Raw genomic sequence first — 23,051 nt, 5'->3', positions numbered from 1 at the left:
GGAAACTATTAACCAATTGTGCCGGATAGTTTTATATCAACTTGACATAAGCTAAAGTCATCTGAAAGGACGGAACCTCAGTAAATACCTTTATAAGAGCAGGTTGTAGGCAAGCATGCAAGGTATTTTCTTAATTAGCAATTGATGGGGGAGGGTCCTGCCCACCCACTGTGGGCGGCACTATCCCTGGGCTGGCGGTCATAGGTTCTGTAAGAAAGCAGGCTGAACAAGCCATGAAGATCAACCCAGTAAGCAGCACCCCTGCATGGCTTCTGTATCAGTTCCTGCCTCCAAGTTCCTGTCCTGCTTGAGTTCCTATCATGACTTCCCTCAATGATAAGCAGCAATATGGAAATATAAGCTGAAGTAACCCCTTTCCTCCCCAAGTTGCTTTGGCCATGGTGTTTCATCATAGCAATAGTAACCCTAACTAAAACACCAATGTATATGCAATGACTTCAGAAATAAATGAACAAGGAGAACAAGAAACAAGAAAACAACAGAGAAAAAATATTGAGCTCATAAAAGTAGTTACATAAACTGTTCCAAATGGAGGTTCTAGATGTTTACAAGTCTGAAGAATGAAGCCAGCAACTGTCCTACATTACACACATGGATACTTGCAGTTTTAACTCAAAATTCAGGTGCCAGCATCGTAGAAAGAATCCAAAAAGTCTGAGTGGCAAACAGTGAACATGCTATACCATGCTGTGGGAAGTGTAGTCAACGCTCCGAAACACAACCCTTACAGTGAAAACACTGATGCAATTTATGTAATCACATACTTGGAAGAAAAATATAAATGCGTGCTTGTTCAGTATGCATATATAACTAAATTAATTGAGTGAAATGTGTGTTCGACTGCTTCATCTGTAGTCCCCACAATCTTTATATACTCAAGTTGGCCATAATTGTTTCCTTAGATTGTCTCAGAAGACACAGAACAGACACTAGAACATAAAAGAATTAAACATCCAGTTACCTCAGTCAGGGTGCTACTTTTCTTCATCGGTCTTCCATCCAGTCCAGGAGAAAATAAGTAAATTAATGCACATTCTTCATACAATGAGCTGTTTATAAAGAAAAAAACCAAGGTCATTACTACCCCTCCTTATCTGTCCACTGAGAAATAAGCGTCCTTCCCTTCTTGCCAACTTCAACCCAGCTATCCTGTTAGAGGGACCAAGTTGTGATTGGGCAAACGGGCAGAGCAAGCCTGTGCCTGGTGCCAGGAAAACACTGCACACCAGACCTGTCTGGGGGCATATCATCGTCATATTTCCAGGCATGTACCTTATGAACCCCCTTTCCATTCAGATTAACTGCTACCTTGCTAGAGAAACTGAAACAGTGGGAGAGCACATTTTTTTTCAAACCATAAAAATTAGAACTCTGGCCTTCCAGTTCCCAGAACAAATGCCCAAGCTTGGCTCCCTCCAATCCACAGGAAGCAAGGATCTCCAAACAGTGTGACTTTGTAGGAGAGACAAGCTGCATACTGGTGCTATGACAAAGGACAGTGCCCACAGCAGAAACACCTGTGGTTGGGTATAGGATTTGTTGTGTAGTGCCTGCCCAGAGTCACTTAAATCAGAAGACTCATGCCATTCAGAATCCAGGCTTACAAGTTGTCAACAAACCCAATGGCTGTCTCTGTAAAGCAGGCACACTTATCACTCCGCACCCCCCCCCCAGAAGAGCTTTCAAAAGAAACCTTTCTTCATCCCAACTGCTCACTCTGAAACCTGCTAAGTGGCCTTATTATTCTCCATCCTCTCTGTAACAAGAGACACCAGAACACAGTGTTCCTCACGGGCAGCTGCTCATGAACACAGGTACCACCAGTTATTGAGGAACCCCAAGAACACCATCTTCAAACAACATGTCAAGCCTCTGTGAATATTTCCCTTTTATAATAAGTAATTTCAAAAAGCAGGGTCAAAACAGGAACATAGTTCAAAAAGGGAAGTTTCTGTTATGCCACTTGAGGAAAAAAATAGCAACTACTTTTTAAACAGTATTGTGGTAACCAATATACATGTTTTAAAAGACCCTCCTGCATCCTCAATGATAAATATAAAATTTACCTCAACTACAATCAGCTGTCATATGTGACACACCCTTACATTCAATCAACTGTCATGTGACACGCCCTTACATTCAATCAGCCGTCATATGTGACACGCCCTTACATTCAATCCCTGAAAGAATGGGGTGGGATGCTGAAGGGAGTCTTGAAACCACAGCCTAATCAGATGTAGATAACTCAGAGACTATGTAATTTCTCTGGTGTTATACCAGGAGAGAGGGGAAAGGGTCCCAAATCCAGCCTGCTGAATTACTTGGGCTACAGCATGACCTTGACAGCTCTAGCTTCGTGACGAAAGCCCCCAAGTAACCACTCAGTAGCACTTTCACCTTCTAGTTTCAAGTTATTTGGACTCTGATCTTGACAAAGGGTGTTGGGGTCCCTTCTCTCTGTGTGATGGAAAAAGAGTTTTGTCAGCAAGGAGCTTGAAGGCAGGAAGCAAAAGGAGGCTGAGATGCACTCACTATAAATGAGATGACCTGTGAGGGCTGCAGATGCACCCCGGGGAACTCTGCTGTGTGAGACTCAGTATAGGGCAAGCCCAGACAAATGGGGAGGCTTGCTTTTGCAACGGAGGCATTTTTTGTGAAGATGCAAAATCTTTTAGGGACTCAGAAAACAAGGTAACTACACAAACACGAACGGATACATGCCTCCACAGCGGAAGTCCTCAATTATTCTTGCAGCTATGACTTTTAACATTTCACTTAGGATCTAGTTAACAAGGGAAACTAAACAAGACCTGAACAACAATGACACCAGTGGACAGACTAACATGGAAGGGAGAATGCTCAAGAAAGCTCAAGGCTAGGAAAAGGATCACAGACAATTGGGGACTGCTGAGAACAGGAGAAATCGTCTTCCCAACACCAAGTGGTCAATCCTGAGATCACATACATACACACAATGAACAGGTGGTGTGTGCGAGCATGCGTGCGTGCGTGCGTGTGTGTGTGTGTGTGTGTGTGTGTGTGTGTATGAACAATTAAATAAAAAGAGACCATGATTTGAGAGAAGTATGGATGAAGAGAATGAATAGGAGGGGTTGGAAAGAAGAAAGGAAAGGGGAAAAATGCAATCAGCATTTGAAAACACAATTTTTTTTTTTTTTGGTTTTTCGAGACAGGGTTTCTCTGTGGCTTTGGAGGCTGTCCTGGAACTAGCTCTTGTAGACCAGGCTGACCTCGAACTCACAGAGATCCGCCTGCCTCTGCCTCCCATGTGCTTGAAAACACAATTTTTAAGGTAAGGCAGAAATGAACCCAGTGACACGCAGAAGATTGCAGGTAGGGGTTCTCCTACTCCTCACAATCCTGGTATGGAAATATTTAAATGCTTCTGAGCTAACTACTGATTTGCTCCCAAGAAAAACACACTGTAGTAGGAAAAGATCCAAGAACAGAAAGGAGTGGACATAAAAGCCACAGCTGGGAATGGAAAAAATTAAAGCTCACAGGACTTTGTAAGACACCAGCAAGCTCTAGTTTTACATTTGTAGGTCCAGCCATCGCAGATCCTCTTTCATCAGGGAGTGCTAAGGTTTTCTTGCAGGGTAACAATCTGACTGGCTGGCCAGTTGCTCAGCTGGTTGGCTAACAGGCAGTGGCTGCTGGAAAGCAACACTGAAAGGCAGTGCCATGTGTCACCATTACGTGCCATGCACAGACATTGTGGAAAAGGCAGCCAGCATGCTTCGTTTTTAAAGCCTGATGCAAGCCAATTATAGTTCAGTTATTCGTTCTTGGAGAGACGATGTGCAATTAGACATGAATAATATAGAGACCAGTAATAACACAAGAGTAATTTAAACACTTTCCCACTAAGACTGCACTTTATTACAACAATTTTTTAAAAGTTGAAAAAGCTTTCTTACAAACAATACATTGTAAAACTTAAGAGTCTGGCTTTAAAGATCATGAAAGACAAAATATGAGATTATTGTTTTCTTCCTTTAATGCCTAGCACCCCAGTAAAGACAGCTTACCCAGGCCACTAGCACCCCAGGAATGACAGCTTACCCAGGCCACTAGCACCTCAATGAAGACAGTTTAACCTGGTCACTAGCACCCCAGAGAAGACAGCTTAACCGGGCCAATAGCACCCCTAGCTTCTCCAGGCCATCCCTTCTTTCTCTCTAATAGGTGAAGAACGGCCTTTACAACCCCTGCCATCTCTGCTAAGGTGTTCAAAGGCACCAGGCAGAGTGTCTGGCTCTCAGTGCTAAAAGGTCCAGTCTTCCTAGAACAGTGTTCTCAACCTTCCTAATGCTGTGACCCTTTAATACAGTTCCTCATGTTGTGGTGACCCCTCCCCCAACCATAAATTTTCATTGCTACTTCATAATTGTAATTTACCTACTCTTGTGAATTGTAATGTAAATATATGGTATGCAGGATATGTGATATGTGACCCCAAAGAGGTCACAGCCCACTGTGAATCTCTCTAGAATCACCCAAGGCTTCCTGCTGCCAGCTCCCACAACTAGTGCCAATCCTCTTCACAGGGAAAACATCCCAGTGGCCTCAGGAGTGCCTTCATGTCCCCTTCAGTGCACTGACTTAGATGTTCCAGATTAAGCAAGAGAACATGTAAGGGGTGTTATGGGGAAGTCCTGTGTATATGTCAATAAAGTACTTTTGGCCAACAGGGAAGCAAGATAGGTGGGACTAGGAGTCCAGGAGGACTCTGGGTAGGAGAAACACAGAGAGTCAAGATGTAAACGCCATAGGGGTAAGAAGCCCGGAAACTTTTCTCCGGTAAGAGAAATACTTAGATTAACAGTTATGGGGTAAATACTTAAGTCAGAGATAGCCAGTAAGAAACAAGCAAGGCCAACAGCTTCATAATTAATACAGCGTCTTGTGTGTTATTTGGGGATTACAATGCGGCAGAGCCCAGGCAACTGGTGAGGAAAAACCAAAGCGGCAGACAAGAAAAAGGCTTCTCTCTACAGGGTTGAACTGCGTGTCTTCTCCCAAACTTTCCTGAATTCCCAGAATGTTGGGCTTCTCCTGGGAAACAAAGAACACTCTCTTCTCTCAGGGGCTGGGCTGGGTTGTCAAAGAAAAACCAACTTCATCAAGTACCCATCATAGTTTAGCCCTTCTCAACTAGCCTCTGAAGCTGGCTTTCCTTCCCTTTTTCCTCAGGAAAGAGCAGCTGACTAGTGGGGTATGTGAGCAGAGGTGCCCTAAGGGGAAGGTGGAGCTATCAACTGTAATCTGTCAAAATGCGGGAGTTAAAGGAAAAGATTTGGAGCAGGGGGATTCCAGAGAGATAGGATACACTCTTAAGAAAAGAGTACAAACAACTCCAGGAAATGTTCCTGAATGTCAGAAAACCGACAAAAGCTTGGAAACAATGCTGTTTGGAGTGTGACCTCAGAGCACTCCTTCTCAAGAGTGATCAAGTTAAAGGCACTGGGCACACGGTAGGGATACACACAGATGACAAACTGACAATATAAGTAAACTGTTAGGGGCCTCATCTGGACCCTCAGGCCAAGCCTAAGAGGCCAAGCAACACTATTCTGTGGTTCACTGATGGGAACAACTACATGTGGGACAAAGAACAGGGTCTTCTGGATCCAAGATGACACAGTTGACATGTTCTAGAGTGAACCATATAAGCATGACCATGGCTCAGAAAAATGAAATCCAGCAGTCCCAAGTACCATGTTCTAATGTAGTAACAGTGTGGTAGAACAAAAGGAAGCCACAGGCGAAGCAGGTGATCTGTTAGCATATTCCAAAATGATTTGCCTGCTAATCACAAGAATGTGTGGTCAAACATGAAGGTGGGCAATGATACGCTAGCTATTAAGGGGGATACTGAAAGGACAAGATAATTTGACTCCACAACGACAAAATGCCATCAGTCAGACTTTTTAACCCGTATTTGGCTTTTTACTTGGAGCTTCTATCCACAACCTCATAGAGGTTTGTTTTTTATCAACAATGGCCTTTCCAGAAAGTAAAACCTCAATCCCTATGTTACCTTTTGAAAGCCCAAGTATGCCTTTTGGTTCCTGAAGTTTTCACTCAGAAATTTACAAGGCAAAATGATATTCAGGCCCATGCCTTGCTAAAGAGACCCCAGTAACATGCCAGGCCTCCAATTTGATGAGAGCAGTTTGAGTTGTTTTGAAATCCCTACCCATAGGAGTGAGTACCAAATACAACCTTCCTAATGGTACTGAAGCAGAGTTGCTTGAGGACAAGAGTCACACTGCCTTAGTGCTTAAAATGCAACAGACCCTGCCTGGTGAGCACCTGGTAAATGCCTACACGGATGTCTGCTATTAGTTACATTAAAGCAAACCAAGTTTCTCAGTTCACTGGTGAAACCATCTTTACTTCAAAAAAAAATGTATTGCTATGTGACTGCCTTTCAGGTACCCATAATGCCATCTTTCTCCTTTCTCCTGCTAGCACAAGTGATGGAAATAACTCACAGTAATGGACAAATTACCTACCGCATCTTATTTGGTCTTCATTATTTTTAATCAAACTACTATATACAAATATATGTGTGTGCATATATACATATATATTTACAAATAAGTCTTAGATTTAGGTAATTACCTTCATATTACATCTCAAATTAATGTCTTCTATTTCTATTTCATAGTTCCTTTTAACAAAAAATAGGATTAAAAATTGTTGATTCTTTTCATTCTTCCCACAACTCTTATATATCATAGTCTAAGCAGCTTTTATCTGAAATTAGTGACACTCTCTCCCTCACCAAAAGCTCCCCAGAACACAAGTTATATCATACCTGGCAGCCCATAACTCATATACAGTCCAATGACTTAATAACTACTGTTTTAGAAATAAATCTAAGGGCCTTGCCTTTTGAAGCCAAGTTCTTTAAGGACATGGAGAAGAATAGGTGTTTACCAGAAATTAAAAGAACAATGAGAACCTGGTCATTTAAAGTACTTTCCAAATCCTTTGAAGTAATATCTTCAAAAGAAAATTCCACATGAATTAGCAAACCAAGCTACCATAACAAAGTGTGCCAATGACACACACAAAAATGTTTGTGTTCCTCAGAGGCAAAGATAGCAAACAAGTTAACAATGTAAGATGAACTAACAATTCCTGTTTGCCAGACAAGATGAAAATGAAATGGCTGAGGAGATAATCTTAGGGCCTGAACACATGTTCACAGGTTCAGTCCTGGGTACTGCCCTCTCCCCCAAACTCCACCCCATAAGTGTGTGTGTGCACATGTGAAATTTATTCCCAAGGTACATTAAGGAGAATGAATTTTCTCAAGCAGCATGAAGAGTATCGCTCACTTACTCTTCCTGGAGAATTCTGCTATCCCCTCAGATCTAGATGCCTCTCAACTGCCATTTCTGCACTGCCTGACATAGCTGACTAAACCTGAAAAACATTCTTGACTCAAAAAAGAGTCATTTATGAAATGGGCAAGAGCCATGGTTTTTATTACTACTCAAATGATGAGCTCCTCCAATGAGGCTCTCTGTCTCAAGAGCCAAATATGAGTAAGTCTCCAAGAGCATAGATGCATGCAAAAATGTCACAGGACATGTGTGCACAGAAATCAAACGGCCCCCAGTCTGTTCTTAGCCTAGGATCCTCAGATCCACACCCTTATATCCTAATCTTTTCATGAGATAAAACACAACATGGCTTTTGCAACCAAGAATATACCCAAAATATACAGCTAATGATTAAAAAAAAAACTAAGTTAGATTTTTGTGGAAAGATTTACTATAGCCGCATTGTCTTTTGACTAATTGGAAGAAACACCTTACGTCGTAAGCTCAATTTTTAAAGCAATGCAGCTTTATTATATTTTAATGCCTCGCCTCTGTGCTTCAGGGCACTCACCTATAAAATGAAGCCAATGTCTGTGAAGGACTCACAATTCTGCGAATGGCTCTGATACATCAATCCTCTTGCCAAACAAAGGAACACAAAACAACTTGTATACAACTGAAAAGCACTCTCCTCTGTGTGGCTGCCACACGGTAAGATTCTCATCCTACTGGCTTCATGTTTATAACTCAAAGATTGGCCTATACAGATTCTTAAAAGGACTCAGTTCAGAGAGCATGTCATTTTAGTTACTTGTAGATAAATTATAGGTTTCCATAGTATTTAATTTTCCCACTAAAAATATAATTATAATCAGTGCCCTGCCTCTCTCTCTTAAGGAAACTAATAAGTCCATAGAATCTTGCTTGATTATTAGCAGAAGTACCTAAGTCAGAATGGTGTTACAGCCTTGGTTATAGTAGTTTCAATGTTGCTTTGTGGGGTGAATTGAGTGGTCACAATACAAGACAATGGAATTCTACATATCTCTCCTGTGATGGGGGATGTCCTGTGTGCTGGGAATATATGTTTCTCTTACTGGTTAATGACTAAATGCTGATTGGCCAGTAGCCAGGCAGGAAGTATAGGTGGGACTAACAGACAGGGGAGAATGGAAGGGCATCCCCCCTCACTCCTGGACATTCTTCTTGTTCGGGCTGCTGTGCAAAAGAAAAGAACAGTTAGCTCAGACCCAAAGTATATAATTATTCAATGAATGAAACTGCTCAAAGGTATTTTTAAATGATGTCACAAAAAACTGTCTAAGACTTGAAAATGGACAAGACAGACCCAAGCATCCTTTGAATGCTGCACTAGACATTAACTAGAAGAACCTGTGCAATCATCTGACTCAGTAAGGTCATGCACTCGTTCACGGACAGTAACTCTAAGTGACTCTTTTCCCATAGCACTGTAAATAAATTGTGTCTGCTAGAGATGCCTGGAAGAAAAATAACCCCAAACATAACAGGGTGCTCTCTAGTTCCTCAAATTCTCCTGTATCTTCCACATTACCTAAGTTGAAAAGAACTGGAACAGACTTTCTCAGAAGCAGTTTTTGCTGAAAAAAAAAAAAAAGCAATGACTCCTCACTTGAGTTCACAAGTAATCAGACAACGGAAGCTTGATCTCTGTCTCCTTTACTTTGGCTGGAAAACCAGAGACAGACCACTGCCCTTTACCTTCCTCTTGAGTATTCCGTGATCCAGGATGGCAGAGCCTTGAATGACAGATACCTTCCCACCCCAGAGGACAGCAATTATCCCTGCCTGTGAGGCCTCAGGAGAGAGGCCTACCCTGAGGACAGCAATTATCCCTGCCTGTGAGGCCTCAGGAGAGAGGCCTACCCTGAAGCAGGATCCTGTAGGAAACAGACCTTTCGGAAACAGAGCTCAGACAACTACCAGTCAGACCAAGCCCTGACCAGAACAATTTGTTTGTGTATACCTCTTGGCCCTGGCTCCAATTCTTCCCCCACTGAAATGTAAAGCTCACATCAGTACTCTTAAGATCAGACTCAGGGTTATAGGGCTCCTTTATTTGTTCCTCTTCCCAATGTGGCCACACTGGTGAACCCTTGTCTGCTTCTCACAATCACGTATGTCTTTAATTGTCACACTGGGAAAGGTGTCCAAGGCCAGCCTGTTCAGGCTGCCATAGCCCTAGCTTTCACACTGAAAGTCCCAGTTACAAAATCTCGGGCACATGTTTCATTTTATATTGACGTACAGCATGCTTTCAACCTTTTGAAAATGTTTCTTTAGCACTGATGGTCTGTCTTAGTCAATGTTCTATTGCTGTGAAGAGACACCATGACCACGGAAACTCATAAAAAAAGAAGTATTGAATTGGAGGCTTGTTTTATACTATGAGAGGCTTCTCTCATTATGATTATGGCAGAGAACATAGCAGCAGGCAAATGGTGCTCAAAAAGTAGCTGAGCGCTACATCCTGAGAGACAAACCCTGGGCCTGGTGTGGGCTTTGGAAACCTCAAAGCCCACACCCAGTGACACACCCTTCCAACAAGGCCACACCTCCTACTCCTTGGAATCCTTCAAATAGTTTCACTCTCTGGTGAGAAAGCATTCAAATACATGAGCCTATGGTGGTCATTTCTATTAAAACCACCTCATGGTACAATTTAATACTTACTTCATTGTAGTTTCTAGAAAAGTATTTACTATAGTTCTCAGCAAGTGATCAATTACAACCCACCAGACTATGAATAATCGGCCTGTATTATTAGGAAGCCAGATCCATTCAGAGAAAATGAGGTGGCAGCAAACAGATGGCACTGACACACACAGCTAAGCCAGTTACATTCCTAGACTCCTACATACATCCATGGACAACACTGGGGTCCAGCCTGGAGTGCCAACTGCAGAGGTACGTTTGCGCACATGTACTGCTGATGTAGATTATTTAGAAAAACAAGCCGCTAACAATCATTACATAAGTTTCTAGAGATAAAGGTGTGTGTGTGTATGTATGTATGTGTGTGTGTATTCATGTATGTGTGTATATGTGTGTGTGTTTGTGTATGTGTGTGTTGTGTGTGTGTGTATGTGTTCGTGTATGTGTGTGTTGTGTGTAGCATTCTCACATGCACATGTGGATGGAAGTCAGAGGTTCACATCAGGCACCTTCCTGTACTACTCTCGACCCTCCTTTTGGAGATGAAACAAATCACTAGATGCTCCAGTCCCCAGCACTACGGTCCCTGATGTGGGTGCTGCAAATCCAAACTCAGGTCCTCATGCTTGAATAGCAGGCACTTCACTGTCCAGGCCTGCTCCCGAGCCCCTGAATACGTTTCTTAGTGGATACAATATAAACAAAATCCTACTAAATTCACAGAGATGTTGTGTAAATAAAATCCTGCTATGTACATATAGAAAGTAGTATAAAAACAAATGCTATAAAAGTATTAAAACAGTAAAATACAGCCAGGTCTATGTAATAAAGTTAGCTAAGAAAGTGGGGCATGAGTCCTACCTTATGAACTAAATAACTACATATCCAAAGTACTGAAGAAGAGACTTGTAGGCAAATACCAGCACAGCCCCTCCTTGCCCTTGAGAACCTCACAGCTAGCAGGGAAACAGTCCACACAAGGTGAAGAGTGAAACTCGAAACTCAAGTCTGTACCATCTTTGAAGGCACTCAAGGGCAGTCAAAATCTGCTCCAGAAACTAACCTTGTGGTTTATTCTTCTTACACATTTAAGCATAATAAATGTTAAGAAAAAGGTTTCCATGTGACAATTAGCTACATAGGAACACCCTAGCAAAGTAGCAGAGCACCTATGACCTTCTACTGGCTGATAAATGGAGCTCAGGGCTAGGCCCTAGAGAAAAGATCTGTGATAAGCATAAGGATTCATTTTATTGGTGGGTGATAAAAAGTGCATGGGGCCTGTTTCATAGGGATGAGTTCTATTCGCTGAGAGACAAAGCCCAGGATTAGTGCCTAAATGATTCTCAGGTACTGGGAGATTCAGGTGGAGGCTGGCAAAGGGTTACCAGGCTGTCAGACAACAGTCACTCAGGTCTTCCAGGTGAAAAGGCTTCATTGATCTCCTTCCTTTGAAGAAGGCCCATGTGACTGACAACTCTGGTTTCCCCAATGCTTATTCTAAACTGTGATCCCAACAGACAAACACTTTCAAATCCCACAGACTTTAAGCTTCCCAAAATACGGATTTGTGACTCTCTGCCTAGACCTTTGTAAACCTTATAAAGGAACTATTACAGGCATGGAAAAGGAAATGGGGCTAAATAACTCTTCTCTACACAAACAAAAGTAGGAGATTTTGGATTTTCAAGACAGGTAGCTTTGGAGCCTCTCCTAGTACTTGCTCTGTAGACCAGGCTGGTCTAGAACTTTCAGATATCCAAATGCCTTTTCCTCAAGTACTGGGATTAAAGGCATGTGCCACCACTGCCCAGAGTATTATTCATTTTCTAAGCCAGAAGATGCATCAGCTGAAATACCCATCCCAGGAGTTTGATGTATGTCAGTGTGATCCATAAAATATATTTACATAAAAAATATAGTACAGGATTTACATAGCAAAAATCAAAGATTTCTGCAAGTAGCAAGTATCCTACTAATAATTAAAAATAGGAATTAATGTAATTTATAAAAGAATTTAATTTAAACATAGTTTTTCAAGGAACAACCTATTCCATCAAATAATTTCAAGCTTCATGCATAGGTAAACTGCCCCTGTTGGTCACTCTTGGGTTTGGGGAACTAAGGGTTTCATGTTCCTCCTAAATATTTACAGAAACTACTTTCATCACCGAGGTTCCCTCCTCTTCTGCATCTCTGGTCTCTAGATGTCAATCCTGTGCCACTGAAATCCATTCATCGGCTGTAGTTACCTTGGTATCTTTACTTCAAAGTGTCTCAGAGCTGTGGCTAATGGACACTGAATTTCCATTGCTCAGCACAACTACTATAAAATTAATGTCCTAGAGAAAATGAGGCGCTTAGCCAGTGCTCAGTGGTAGTCCTGGTTCCTATCACTGAGCACTCTTCAGTCTGTAAGAGTCCATCCAGTAGGACAGGTGGTCAGCAGACTCAGGGAGGCCTTCACTAACAAGCAGACCCCGAGGGCACCACCTGAGAAGGGCTAAGGATTAAGTCCAAGGCCTGGTGCATGCCGGGAAGTGTTCTGTGACTCAGTTATAACCTCAGACCCCAAACACTCTACTGGCTCCCTCACTACCTCAAGGTCAGAAATTTGCATGACTAAAGCAGTAATAACCTTGGTCCCTTAGGAGACACAGATTTAAGCAAAATTCCAAACAGGCTTGTTTCTACAGCAATACAGATATAACTGTCCAGAAAACAAAATTATCTAAGCTGAATTTTTCTTGCAATAAATCCAAGTTTTTAAGAAATGTATTATACTTGCTGACACTGTTAGGCAGGGAGACGAGATTGAAGAGCCCCAATAGTTAGCCCCCCTAACAGTTGGAAAATTACTAAACTGTCCTGTCCTTGGATGTAAGCAGCTACACTTAAAGATAGACACCTTCCCCTGGTGGTCATCAAGGACTTGAAAATATTTCCCAGACCTCAGTCCTCAAGGACTTGGGAACATTCCCCAGACCTCAAGGTTCCAGGCCGGTCACAAAGTTCAGCCAGAGCACAGACATTGCCTAAGACAGATAACAAGACAGCCACAAGTGTGTGTGTTTGCATGAAGGTCTGGCACCGATTACCAAATACCCCCTTGTACCCTCACCACCCCGTTTGCAGTTTTAGGCTTTAAAAACTTGCTGTAATTTCTGCTCGGGGTTCACTCCTTCCCAAGGCTGCTGAACCCCAGCGCACCAGCTTAATAAAAATCCTCTTGCGTTTTGCAATGAACTTCGGCTCCCTGGTGGTCTTTGGGGAGAGGGTCCTGAGAGAAAGACTGAAGGGTCTTTCAGGCTGCTTATCAAAATCAACTCCTAACCATGTTCCTGTAAAGTCTTCATGACAGTTGTCCAGTATCTTAGCTATGTTTTTACTGCTGTGAAGAGACACCATGACCACACCAACTCTTTTTTTTTTTTTTGGTTTTACGAGACAGGGTTTCTCTGTATTGTTTTGGACACACCAACTCTTATACCTCTTATAAGGGTAGCATTTAACTGAGGCTGGCTTATAGGTTCAGGGTTTATCCCATCGTTGTCATGGTAGGAAGCATGGCGGCATGCAGGCTACCATGGTGCTAGAGAGGTAGCTGAGAGTTGTATATTCGGACTTCGAGGCAACCGGAAGAGAGAGTGACACCAGGCCTGGCTTGAGCACTGGAAACCTCAAAGCCCACAGCCAGTGACACCCTTCCTCCAACAAGGCCATAGCTCCTAAATGTGCCACTCCCTAGGAGCCTATGAGGGCCACTTTTTTTCAAACCACTAGATCCAGATACCTAACTGAATCTAACACAAGTAATCTTTTAAACTTACCCTCCCTTGGAGATACAGAAAGGGTGCTAAGACCAAACAACAGCCAAAGCCTACACCAAGTCTTCTACCCAACGCATTACTGTGCCCGCACTGGAGGCATTCGAGTAACTCTGTAGCTACTGGACAGTCAAAGGGATGTCCTGTTATTCACAAACAATTCTGGGAACCTTTGGGATTAGATTACATAAGATAATTCAATTTGCCTTTTAATTCACTTAAATCCTTAGGAAACCTAATTCTTAAACACCCACAGGGGGAAAAACCAAAACCAAACAAAAAAACATTGTAGGTAACCAGTTTGGATACCAATTAACATTTTCTAAGACAACACAAACTTACTCTTCAGTCTGTCAACAGGTAACTGTCCTGGCAGGAACAAGAGAGACCTGTGCCTCTGTATGGCTATCCAACTACTGAACCAAAAGACCCCCAAGAAACCGAAGTTTCTCCAGGAATCCTGTGCAAAGAGAAGAAGGAAATCTTGGATGCCCTGATGTTAAGGAGGTCAGGAGCTTATTCTCTGGAGAGACTTCCCATGATTCTGAAAACTCGGCAGAGCATCTTGTAGGAGGGATTGGTGTCATACAGCAGTGATGAGGGGGACTGGTCATACAGTGGTGATGGGGACTGGTGTCATACAGTGGTGATGGGCCAAACACGCCACCTTGACCAGGATCAGACCTGGACCTGGACTACTTAACTATGTATGCCTCTTGCCCCTATTTAGACCCAAGCTTCGTGTTAGGACCTTAGAGACGGACTTGGGAATGGAGCAGTGAACCTTTGTATTCCTCTTGTCAATATGGCCACTTCCAATCAGTCTCCTTTTCTGCTTCCCACACTGTGTCTTTGGGTGGACCACTGAGGACTGGTGGTGAACCTGACTATCAAGGAGGCTGTCAGGGCCAGGTTCACCTTAACCATTTTGGACATTATGTATGCAGTCTATGCATTAAAAACATCCACACTGTAGCTGGGCTTGATGGCTTTAATCCCAGCACTCATGAGGCAAAGGCAAGTGTATCTCTGAGTTTAGGCTAGCCTAGTCTATATACAGTTCCACGACAGTCAGGGCAATATAGAGAAAAACCTGTCTTTTTTTTTTAAGAAAAAAGTTCACATTGTGTACAACCCTATTATCACAATACCAAATTTCTGCATCACCCCAATCAGAAACTCTATTATATTGTAGGTACCGCTCCCACTACCTCCAGGGCCAGGAAACCACCATTCTACTGGCAGTTTTTAGGGGCTTCACTAAGTGGATGATGACTTTATTCGTCCCTGTGTGATGGACCTGTTTTACTTAGCAAAATGACTTCAAGGTCATACACACTGTACCATGTGTTGAAATTTCTTTCACCCTTATGTGTTTATGTGTGTTGTATATGTATACATACACTACACTTGACTGTGTACATACACATGTTGGGGGAAAGGACTAGTGGTCAACACCAGTGTCTTCCTCTATCACTTTAAACCAACGTATTCTTTCAGACAAGGTCTGTCAATGAACCTAGAGTTCACTCGGCAAGTATACCTAGTCAGCAACCAGGGATCCTCCTGTCTCTGCCATCCTAGCCCTAAATGTAGGCAGATTTTTCTGTCCTGCCAGCCCACTCTCAAATAAATATACAGATACTTACTATTAATTATAAATGCTCAGCTGATAGCTTATGCTTGTTACTAATTAGTTCTTACAACTTAAATTAATCCATATTTCTTATCTACACTCTACCATGTGAAGGTACCTTTTCTCAGCATGGCATGTTCATCTACTTCATCTGAGTCTGGCTGCCAACTCAGCCCTCTTTCCCAGCATTCTTTCAGTCAAGTTCTCCCGCCTAACCTCTTTCTGCCTAGTTACTGGCCAGCTGGCTCTTTATTAAACCAATGAGAGCAATAGATCTTCACGTTGTACAAAAGGATTATCCCATATCAGCTAAGACTACAAGTGGACACAACACCCAGCTTTTTAATGTGGGTGCTGGGGATCTAAATTAAGTCAGGTCCTCGTACATGCATAGCAAGCACTTTACTGACGGGGGCAACTCATCAGACCCAATTTCCTTCTTTTAAAAGCAAATTAGCTTCATTCTACTTTGTATGTAGAGCATATTCTGTCTCTCCATTCATATCTCATGAATATTTAGGCTGCTTCCAACTTTTAGCTGCCATAAATAGTGTTGCTCTGAACATGGGTGGATCTTTAACATTCTATTTGCCATTATTCTGTATATCTAACCAGAGATGGCACTGCTGGGTCACATGCAGTCCTGGTTTTCATGTTTTGAGGAACCACCATACTGTTTTTCATGGTAGTGGGGCCATTTTAAATCACCATAAAAAAAACACAGCAGGACTCTAATTTTCCCACATCCTCTTCAACACATTTGTTATTCTGTTTTTTAAGACAGCATCTTTAAAACCAATTAATTGAACTAATTTTTTATCTCGTCTATGCAGTTGGCTTAGGATGTCAGAAAACCTGATTTACATCAACACTCTAATACTTCTTGGGAGGCAATTTTAATAAGACAGCTGAAGAGAACACGAAGAGAAGGAGAAAAAGACAGGAAGAGAAAGAAAGGAAAGAGAGTGAGCTCTAAAATCAGACTATATACAGATCTGTAACAGCCACTTCCAAGGTGAGGCGTCTCTCTAACCTTCACTCCCTTTCCTGTGAAATGCCCCAACACCTTGTCTTCAAAGCTCTTGGGAGAAGTCACATACTACAGCACTTCACATCAACACCTAACGAGCACTAAGGTAAGGAGAGATGGGATGGGATGGAAGACAAAGTTTTGTTATTTCTGGAAAACCACCAGAACTTACAAAAGGCCTCATCTTGGCACTCCAGTATAGATTTATCATCCATCCAGATGACATTGTCTTAATTGGGCATATACGTCCCAGGCCTCAAGGATGTCATCAGAGTTGATATTAATAGCATTTCTCATCGACACTTTTTAAAATGTAAGAATGCTAACATATTCTTCCACGGAGCAGACAGCACGTGAGGAAAGAAGCAGGGGCAACAGCACTAAGTCCCACCTCCCTCCCCATGGTTTGCAAGCAGTAACGAGAACTCACCATGTTCCTGAAATTGTAATTAACCTAGTTATGCAGTAAAAGAGGAGAGGCCACTTTGATGTAGCTCTTCACCTCTCTTTTGTTGGTTCACCAATTAAACCTTTGGCTTTGGCTAAATTCATATGGTACATGGAAAAATAGAGGCACCAGCAGTTGAAGACTGTGTAGGTATCTTTTTCTTGGAACCGCAACTGGCTTTTCAATGATATTCACAGAATTGAGGCTATGTATTCAAAATCACACAACAAAATCGCTGCCATTAGCCTCTTTCTAAAAACTTACTAAACAAATCGTAGCAAAATACAAAAACCTTGGAAGGTTATAAATATCCGGTGAAGTGTTATAAGAAGATGAACACATTTAAATGAGTCAATTACACGGGTTTTCAAATAAAAGCTAAGAGCAAAGGATGCAAAGCAAAGTTTTGCAAGACCCCTGTCATATTTAAAGCCCTTCATACTCCTAATCCGCATTAGCTTTGTCAGTTGAGTCCCATCAATATTACAGTGTATTCTGAATGACTCCTTATAATTTTGACACATTATTCATATATATACACTGCTGAGAAATATTCATGTCAAATAACACTCTAAAAACCACAGTTACTCTACTGGCTCAGCTCTCTAATCTTTCACTCCTGTAATTTCAAGCCATGCCAACCTCTTTCTTCTATCCTCCCAAAGAGATGGCTCACAACATCACGCCATCTTGATAATGGTGTTAGTTTAGGTTTATTAGCTCTGGATTAAAAAGAAATCTATGCTTTAATAACTATTCTTTGAAATATTCCACTTTCTGTAATGAAGGCATGTGGATATGTAATTTTAAATATTTCTACAGTCCTTCAAGATTTTATAATGGATGTTGGCAGATTTTCAAAGGGCTCCTTAGCCAGTCTTCAGAAAGCCTGGGGTTACATTGTAGAGACCTATTATTACTGGGTGTTGGTGACTTGGGCTGAAACACTACAGGCCACAAAGCATGCCCTGCAATATAAATTCCAAAAGCAGTGTCATCACTCTAACAGTAGTAAGAGCGCTTATGCTTTGTACACCAGATACCTGGAGTACCTGGCGTCACATCATTCCCTCTCTCCGGAGGCACCCTTACAAACAGACCACCCAGAGGAAGCCAATAAGGAGTTGAGTGTCTGAGAGGAGCTGCAGGAGACATGGGATGGTGAATATGATCAAATGCCATTGTATACACATTCTCAAAGAATAAATAATTTCTTAAAGGGGGGAAGAAGTTGAGTGTTGACAAGCAGGGCACCTCCCTGTCACTGTTTTTACCCTCAACCCCACCCCAGTAACTGCTCTTGTGAAAACTCAATCTCATCCTCGAGAGGTGAGTTGAGTGCGACTTTGTGCCTCGTACTGACATCGCTGTCACTGGAACTGCTATTCAGTCGCTGTTAATCAAAAGTCGGAGAGCTTCTGAATCTCCAAATTGCCACCTTTGTCACCATTCTTGTGACAAAGAATCTGGTCACAATGCTTGGACAGGAAACCACATCTTGGGATTCTCACTGTGATGGTTTCAACCCCAGAGTTTTATGACATTTCCCAAGACACTTAAGTGACAGATCATTCATTCAGAGTAGCTGTGTCACACATAAAGACCCTGTGAACCACATACTCCTCCATGAACACTCTTAATTTCAGCAATTATATGAATGTCCTTTCTAGCAATTTCCTATTCCCGGCACTGGATGCAGCAGGGATCCAGCATGGACCACAAACTACACTCAGCTCACATTCTCCCTCAATTTGTCATAGACTCATTCTCCACTGGGGCACAGTGCTGCTGCCAATATTAGAGATGTGAACTTCGACCCCTTGTCCAAGGTGTTTCTTCTGTAATCAACCACACTATTTCACTTACGGGAAGAATGATTCTTTCTGGTTGCAGCATATGACCGACTCATCTCTTTGGTTGGGATTCGCACCTGCTACTGGGGACTGGCAGCTCTGTAGTGGAGAACGACACAATCTCTGACCCACAGAGTTTACATTCTACTTAGGTAAAGCAGACATACTCAGGCAAGCACATAGTGCAGTAATACAGGACCCAGGAGGTAAGAGGGAGGAGAACCTGGGTCAGCAGCTGCTGGGGGACCTGCAGTCCACTAGTAAAACAGTGCAGGAGGGAGCTTTGTAAAGCACTGCTTGTTTTGTGTCGCTTGTAACATACAATTCAGAACAAATCTCAACTCTTCTACAGACAACCAAGGTCCACATGCAGCGGCCTGGCCTCCTCCAGACTCATGGGCTGCCATCTTCTCTTGCTGCGTATGCTCTGGCAATGACGTCCATCCTTCCTCCAGGGTGGCCCTTAGTGTCCCCTTGCTCACACTCCCCCCCCAAAGAAGTGCTTTGATGCTCAGAGGAGGGAACAAGGATGGGAATGACCAGTTCACAAACTGTATCAATGTAACAAAAAACAACAGAGAGGCTCCCACCTATCTAAGACCATTTATTTCATTATCAATCTTACAAATGTCAAAAATTTTGCATTATATACAAAAATACTTTGGTACATTTTTAATTAGGGAGAATAACAGTTCAAATATGTTTAATTTTCCCTTCTCCTTCCAGTTCATTAAGGACATCAGTTTGCAGATGTAACACCATATGACTCATACAGAAACTAAGAAAAATTAACAACCAATTCTTTTTTTTTTTAACAAGCAATTCTTGAGCAAAAGCAGTTTGTAAATAATCATCATGAATACAGACAAAATGAGAATAGCCCAGCTAGGAAGATGGGTAAAGACATCTAACCCAACTTTGAGCCTTAGAAATCATGAAAGAAGCTAGCACACATCTATATGAAGAAGCTAGCATTCATGTTCATGAAAGAAGGCAGCACACATCTATAATCCCAGCATTCCTACAGTGAGATGGGAGGCAGAGACGGAAAGCAGCCTGGAGTCCTCAGTGCAGCCACAGAAACAAGGAAGACCTTGTCTCAAACCAGGTGGAAGGTGAAAACTCATTCTCGAAAACTACCCTTTGCCTTCCACACACATGCTGTGCCATGCATGCCTGCACTTGTATGTGCACATACATACATACATACATATCTTTTTAATGTGAGCACTCACGGTGCATCAGTACATACAATTTTTCACTTAGACCAAACTACTGAGTGACACTTTAAGTCCCTTCAGTATATTGTTCCTAAGTCCTTATAAGGTACTATCTTGTTAGGTGCCACAGACATTTCTAGAATGTGTGAGTTAGAGGCCCCACTTTCAAAGAGGTTAGAAAATGTGGGAAGAACCTCCAAGAAGACTCAGAAGATAACAAACAAAAAAGCTTTGAACAGAAGCTAATAAGGGAAGGAGAAAACTGACTGCCATGCCATCCTCTGCCTCCACATACACACAAGAGCACACATGCGTACACACACGCCTTATATACACACAAACAACGACGAATTAAAACATGTGTTTTTTAAAAGAAAAGTAAATTGTGGTGACAAGACAAAATACATGGTATCATTAAATCCCTCTAGGGGCGGGGGTTTAGAACTACTTTCCAGATAATTAGATGTAATTACATACACAATTACAGTTTTGAGTATTCAGCAGGATTGGCCATCTTGTTTCACAGTCGTGTGTGTGTGTGTGTGTGTGTGTGTGTGTGTGTGTGTGTGTGTGTGTGTGTATGTTTTGTTGTGTATGTATGCAGGATGGAAGAGATAAAGGGTTGAGGTTTTTCCACCTGTCTGAGCAGAAAGCTTTCTTTGTGGGTGGTAGCTGTGCCTCCACTACTCAAGATAAAATACCTGCAATTTGGAAATGTCTTGGATAATCGTTGTCTCCTCATTGACTTCAAGAGAACCCAAGCCAAGCCCTCGCTTAATCTTTGTGAACTCCCTCCTCCACCAAGGCCTCTTCACTAGACATAAGCAGCCTGTAGCTACAGCTGATTAAAAACACTTATCCAAGTAACCCTCCAGTCAGCAAAATGATCACATGAATGGCTACATCCAGCCACTCCCCCAGCAAAGACTGACAAATGAGGAAAGACAATTGCAAAACAGAACAGCAAGAGAAGTCAGTAAAGGAGACCATAAGCCTGGGCTCATTCTATTGCTAAGCTCTTAAAGGCTGGGGGCGTAGGGGGGCACGGGAAGAGGGGGCCCTGGGGGAGTAGACCCAAGGAGAGCCTCAGGCTTTCCATTTGCTTCCAAGGTAAAAGAAGAAAAGGACAGGTTGATCCCATTCTATCGAAGCAATGAATGTCTGCCCATGTCCCCAATCAGGTGTTTATACCTGTAGTGACATTTTAGAAATTCTCTGTGTACAACTGTGCAGGCCAACATTTTCATGGAGAATGCAATGGGGCTAGAACAGAAACTCTTTCTTTCCCTTTTAGTCTTCAGCTCCTCATGTCAAGTGACTTTTTTAGGGGGGGACAACTGCACCACTGGAAACAAACTTGACCCTTGTCAATTGCCCAAACCCGATTGACTTGTTCCCAGGTCACAAAACGAACCTGACACTTGTCTTATGACATGAAGATAATGTGAACAGAAAGGCAAAGTTAAGCCAAATCCAACATGAAGTCAAGTTCTATTCATGTAAAACTGTGACCTAAGGGGGTGAGGGGGGAAGGAACAGCAAGATCAAGCACTATATTAAATCCTCATGGAATAAGGTAGAGGCAAAACTACCGCATCACACACTGAAAATGAGAGCCCCAAGCAGGGAACCCGTTAGTAATGTCTCCCAAAACCCCAGTCCTGTGAGTAAAATTTACAAATTCATCTCTCTGTCACAAACAAGGAACTGACTTGGGCAAGAGAGCAAAAATGAACTTGTAGGCGTGTGTGAAAACAGCTGATTCAGAACACATTAACCTTGTGTGCCACAGAGAAAGACCTGCCGTCTGGTTCCCCGGTCTCAGCTGAAGAGAAGAACGTGCAGCCTGCCTGCCAAAGCTTAAAGTGAGAGGCACCCAATGCACACATTTTTTTCCGTACCATCACTCCCACATCTGGACGGTCTGAGGCCTTGAAGGACTCAGGACTGTGAGAGGTTCATCATGTTGGTACTGAGCAGGTTATCGGGATCATATATCACCAAGAGAAAGAAAGAACACCAGGCTAGCCAAGTCTCTCTCTCACAATACACACACACACACACACACACACACACACACACACACACACACACCATGCTTCTTTGCATGCAGAAGTCCTCTCATGTCCCTGGAGTATAGGAATGTGTTACACATGTTGAGAAAAGAGCGTGAGCGAAGGCCTGCATGAGCAGAGACCACGTTACCTCTGTCAAAACTGGAACATACAGTACCAAATACAGACTCACACCTGAAATTCATGCAAAGCATCTGAAACCAGGGTGTGTCATGGGGCTCCACCAGGTCTCTCCCATGGGGATCTGACAAGCAAGTCTGGGTATCTGGGTGGTGCCTGAGAATGTTTTGCAATTAACAAGCACCTAAAGAAATACATAAGCTCAGGCAAGTCTGGGAACACTGACTGGAGGGGGGGCACCCAAGCTATGAGCTATAGCACTTAGTAATAGCACCAATTGCGTTAGCTTACAAATGGGAATAGCACACAATAGCCTTCTTACACAATACCAGTATTTTGACAATATCCATTTTAAAGAAAGGTTGGTAGGTTGTGCACCACTGCTCAGCTAATATATGACAGAAATGAGACCAGAACAGAGACCTACCTCCAGCAGCTGTACTGTGACCATTAGATACACAGCCTCACTGCCAAGCACAGATCCTGTCCACCTTATACAAAGTAACAGCAGCTTTACTTATTCCCAAAGGCTGAAAAACTGAGGAGAAATATTTCTGAGTTAGCTCTTTCAAATCGCTGCCTGCATGCTGAGACTCACATTGCTTCTATGCATGCTACCTTCGTGTCTCTGGTTCAGTTTTGGTCTAAGACTCTAGACCTGTCCCAGGGAGGTAAAAAAGAGCCAAGCAAAAAGGCCAGGTGCTCCTCCCACACAAACAACACAAACAACTAGCTTAGCAGAATTACAGTGTGTTATAATTCAACC

General features: G+C 42.6%; 1 protein-coding gene across 10 annotated transcripts in view; it reads right to left on the bottom strand.

Annotated features, from left to right (window-relative positions):
* The window catches only part of Sgms1 (sphingomyelin synthase 1), a 242,644-nt gene that overhangs the window by 106,328 nt on the left and 113,265 nt on the right, over positions 1 to 23,051 (bottom strand). For 9 of the 10 annotated variants that reach the window (XM_040745509.1, XM_040745527.1, XM_040745537.1 and 6 more), the window contains one exon: positions 983 to 1,070. The exons of the other annotated variant lie outside the window; for it this stretch is intronic. The gene's annotated coding sequence lies outside the window, so the exon portion shown is untranslated. The remainder of the gene's footprint in view (positions 1 to 982; positions 1,071 to 23,051) is intronic. 10 annotated transcript variants of the gene reach the window in all.

The sequence above is a fragment of the Mesocricetus auratus genome, unplaced genomic scaffold, assembly GCF_017639785.1.
Source record: "Mesocricetus auratus isolate SY011 unplaced genomic scaffold, BCM_Maur_2.0 Super-Scaffold_4256, whole genome shotgun sequence".
Lineage (NCBI taxonomy): Eukaryota > Metazoa > Chordata > Mammalia > Rodentia > Cricetidae > Mesocricetus > Mesocricetus auratus.
Note: the sequence above shows the minus strand (reverse complement) of the source record. Positions and strands in the feature narration are given on the sequence as shown.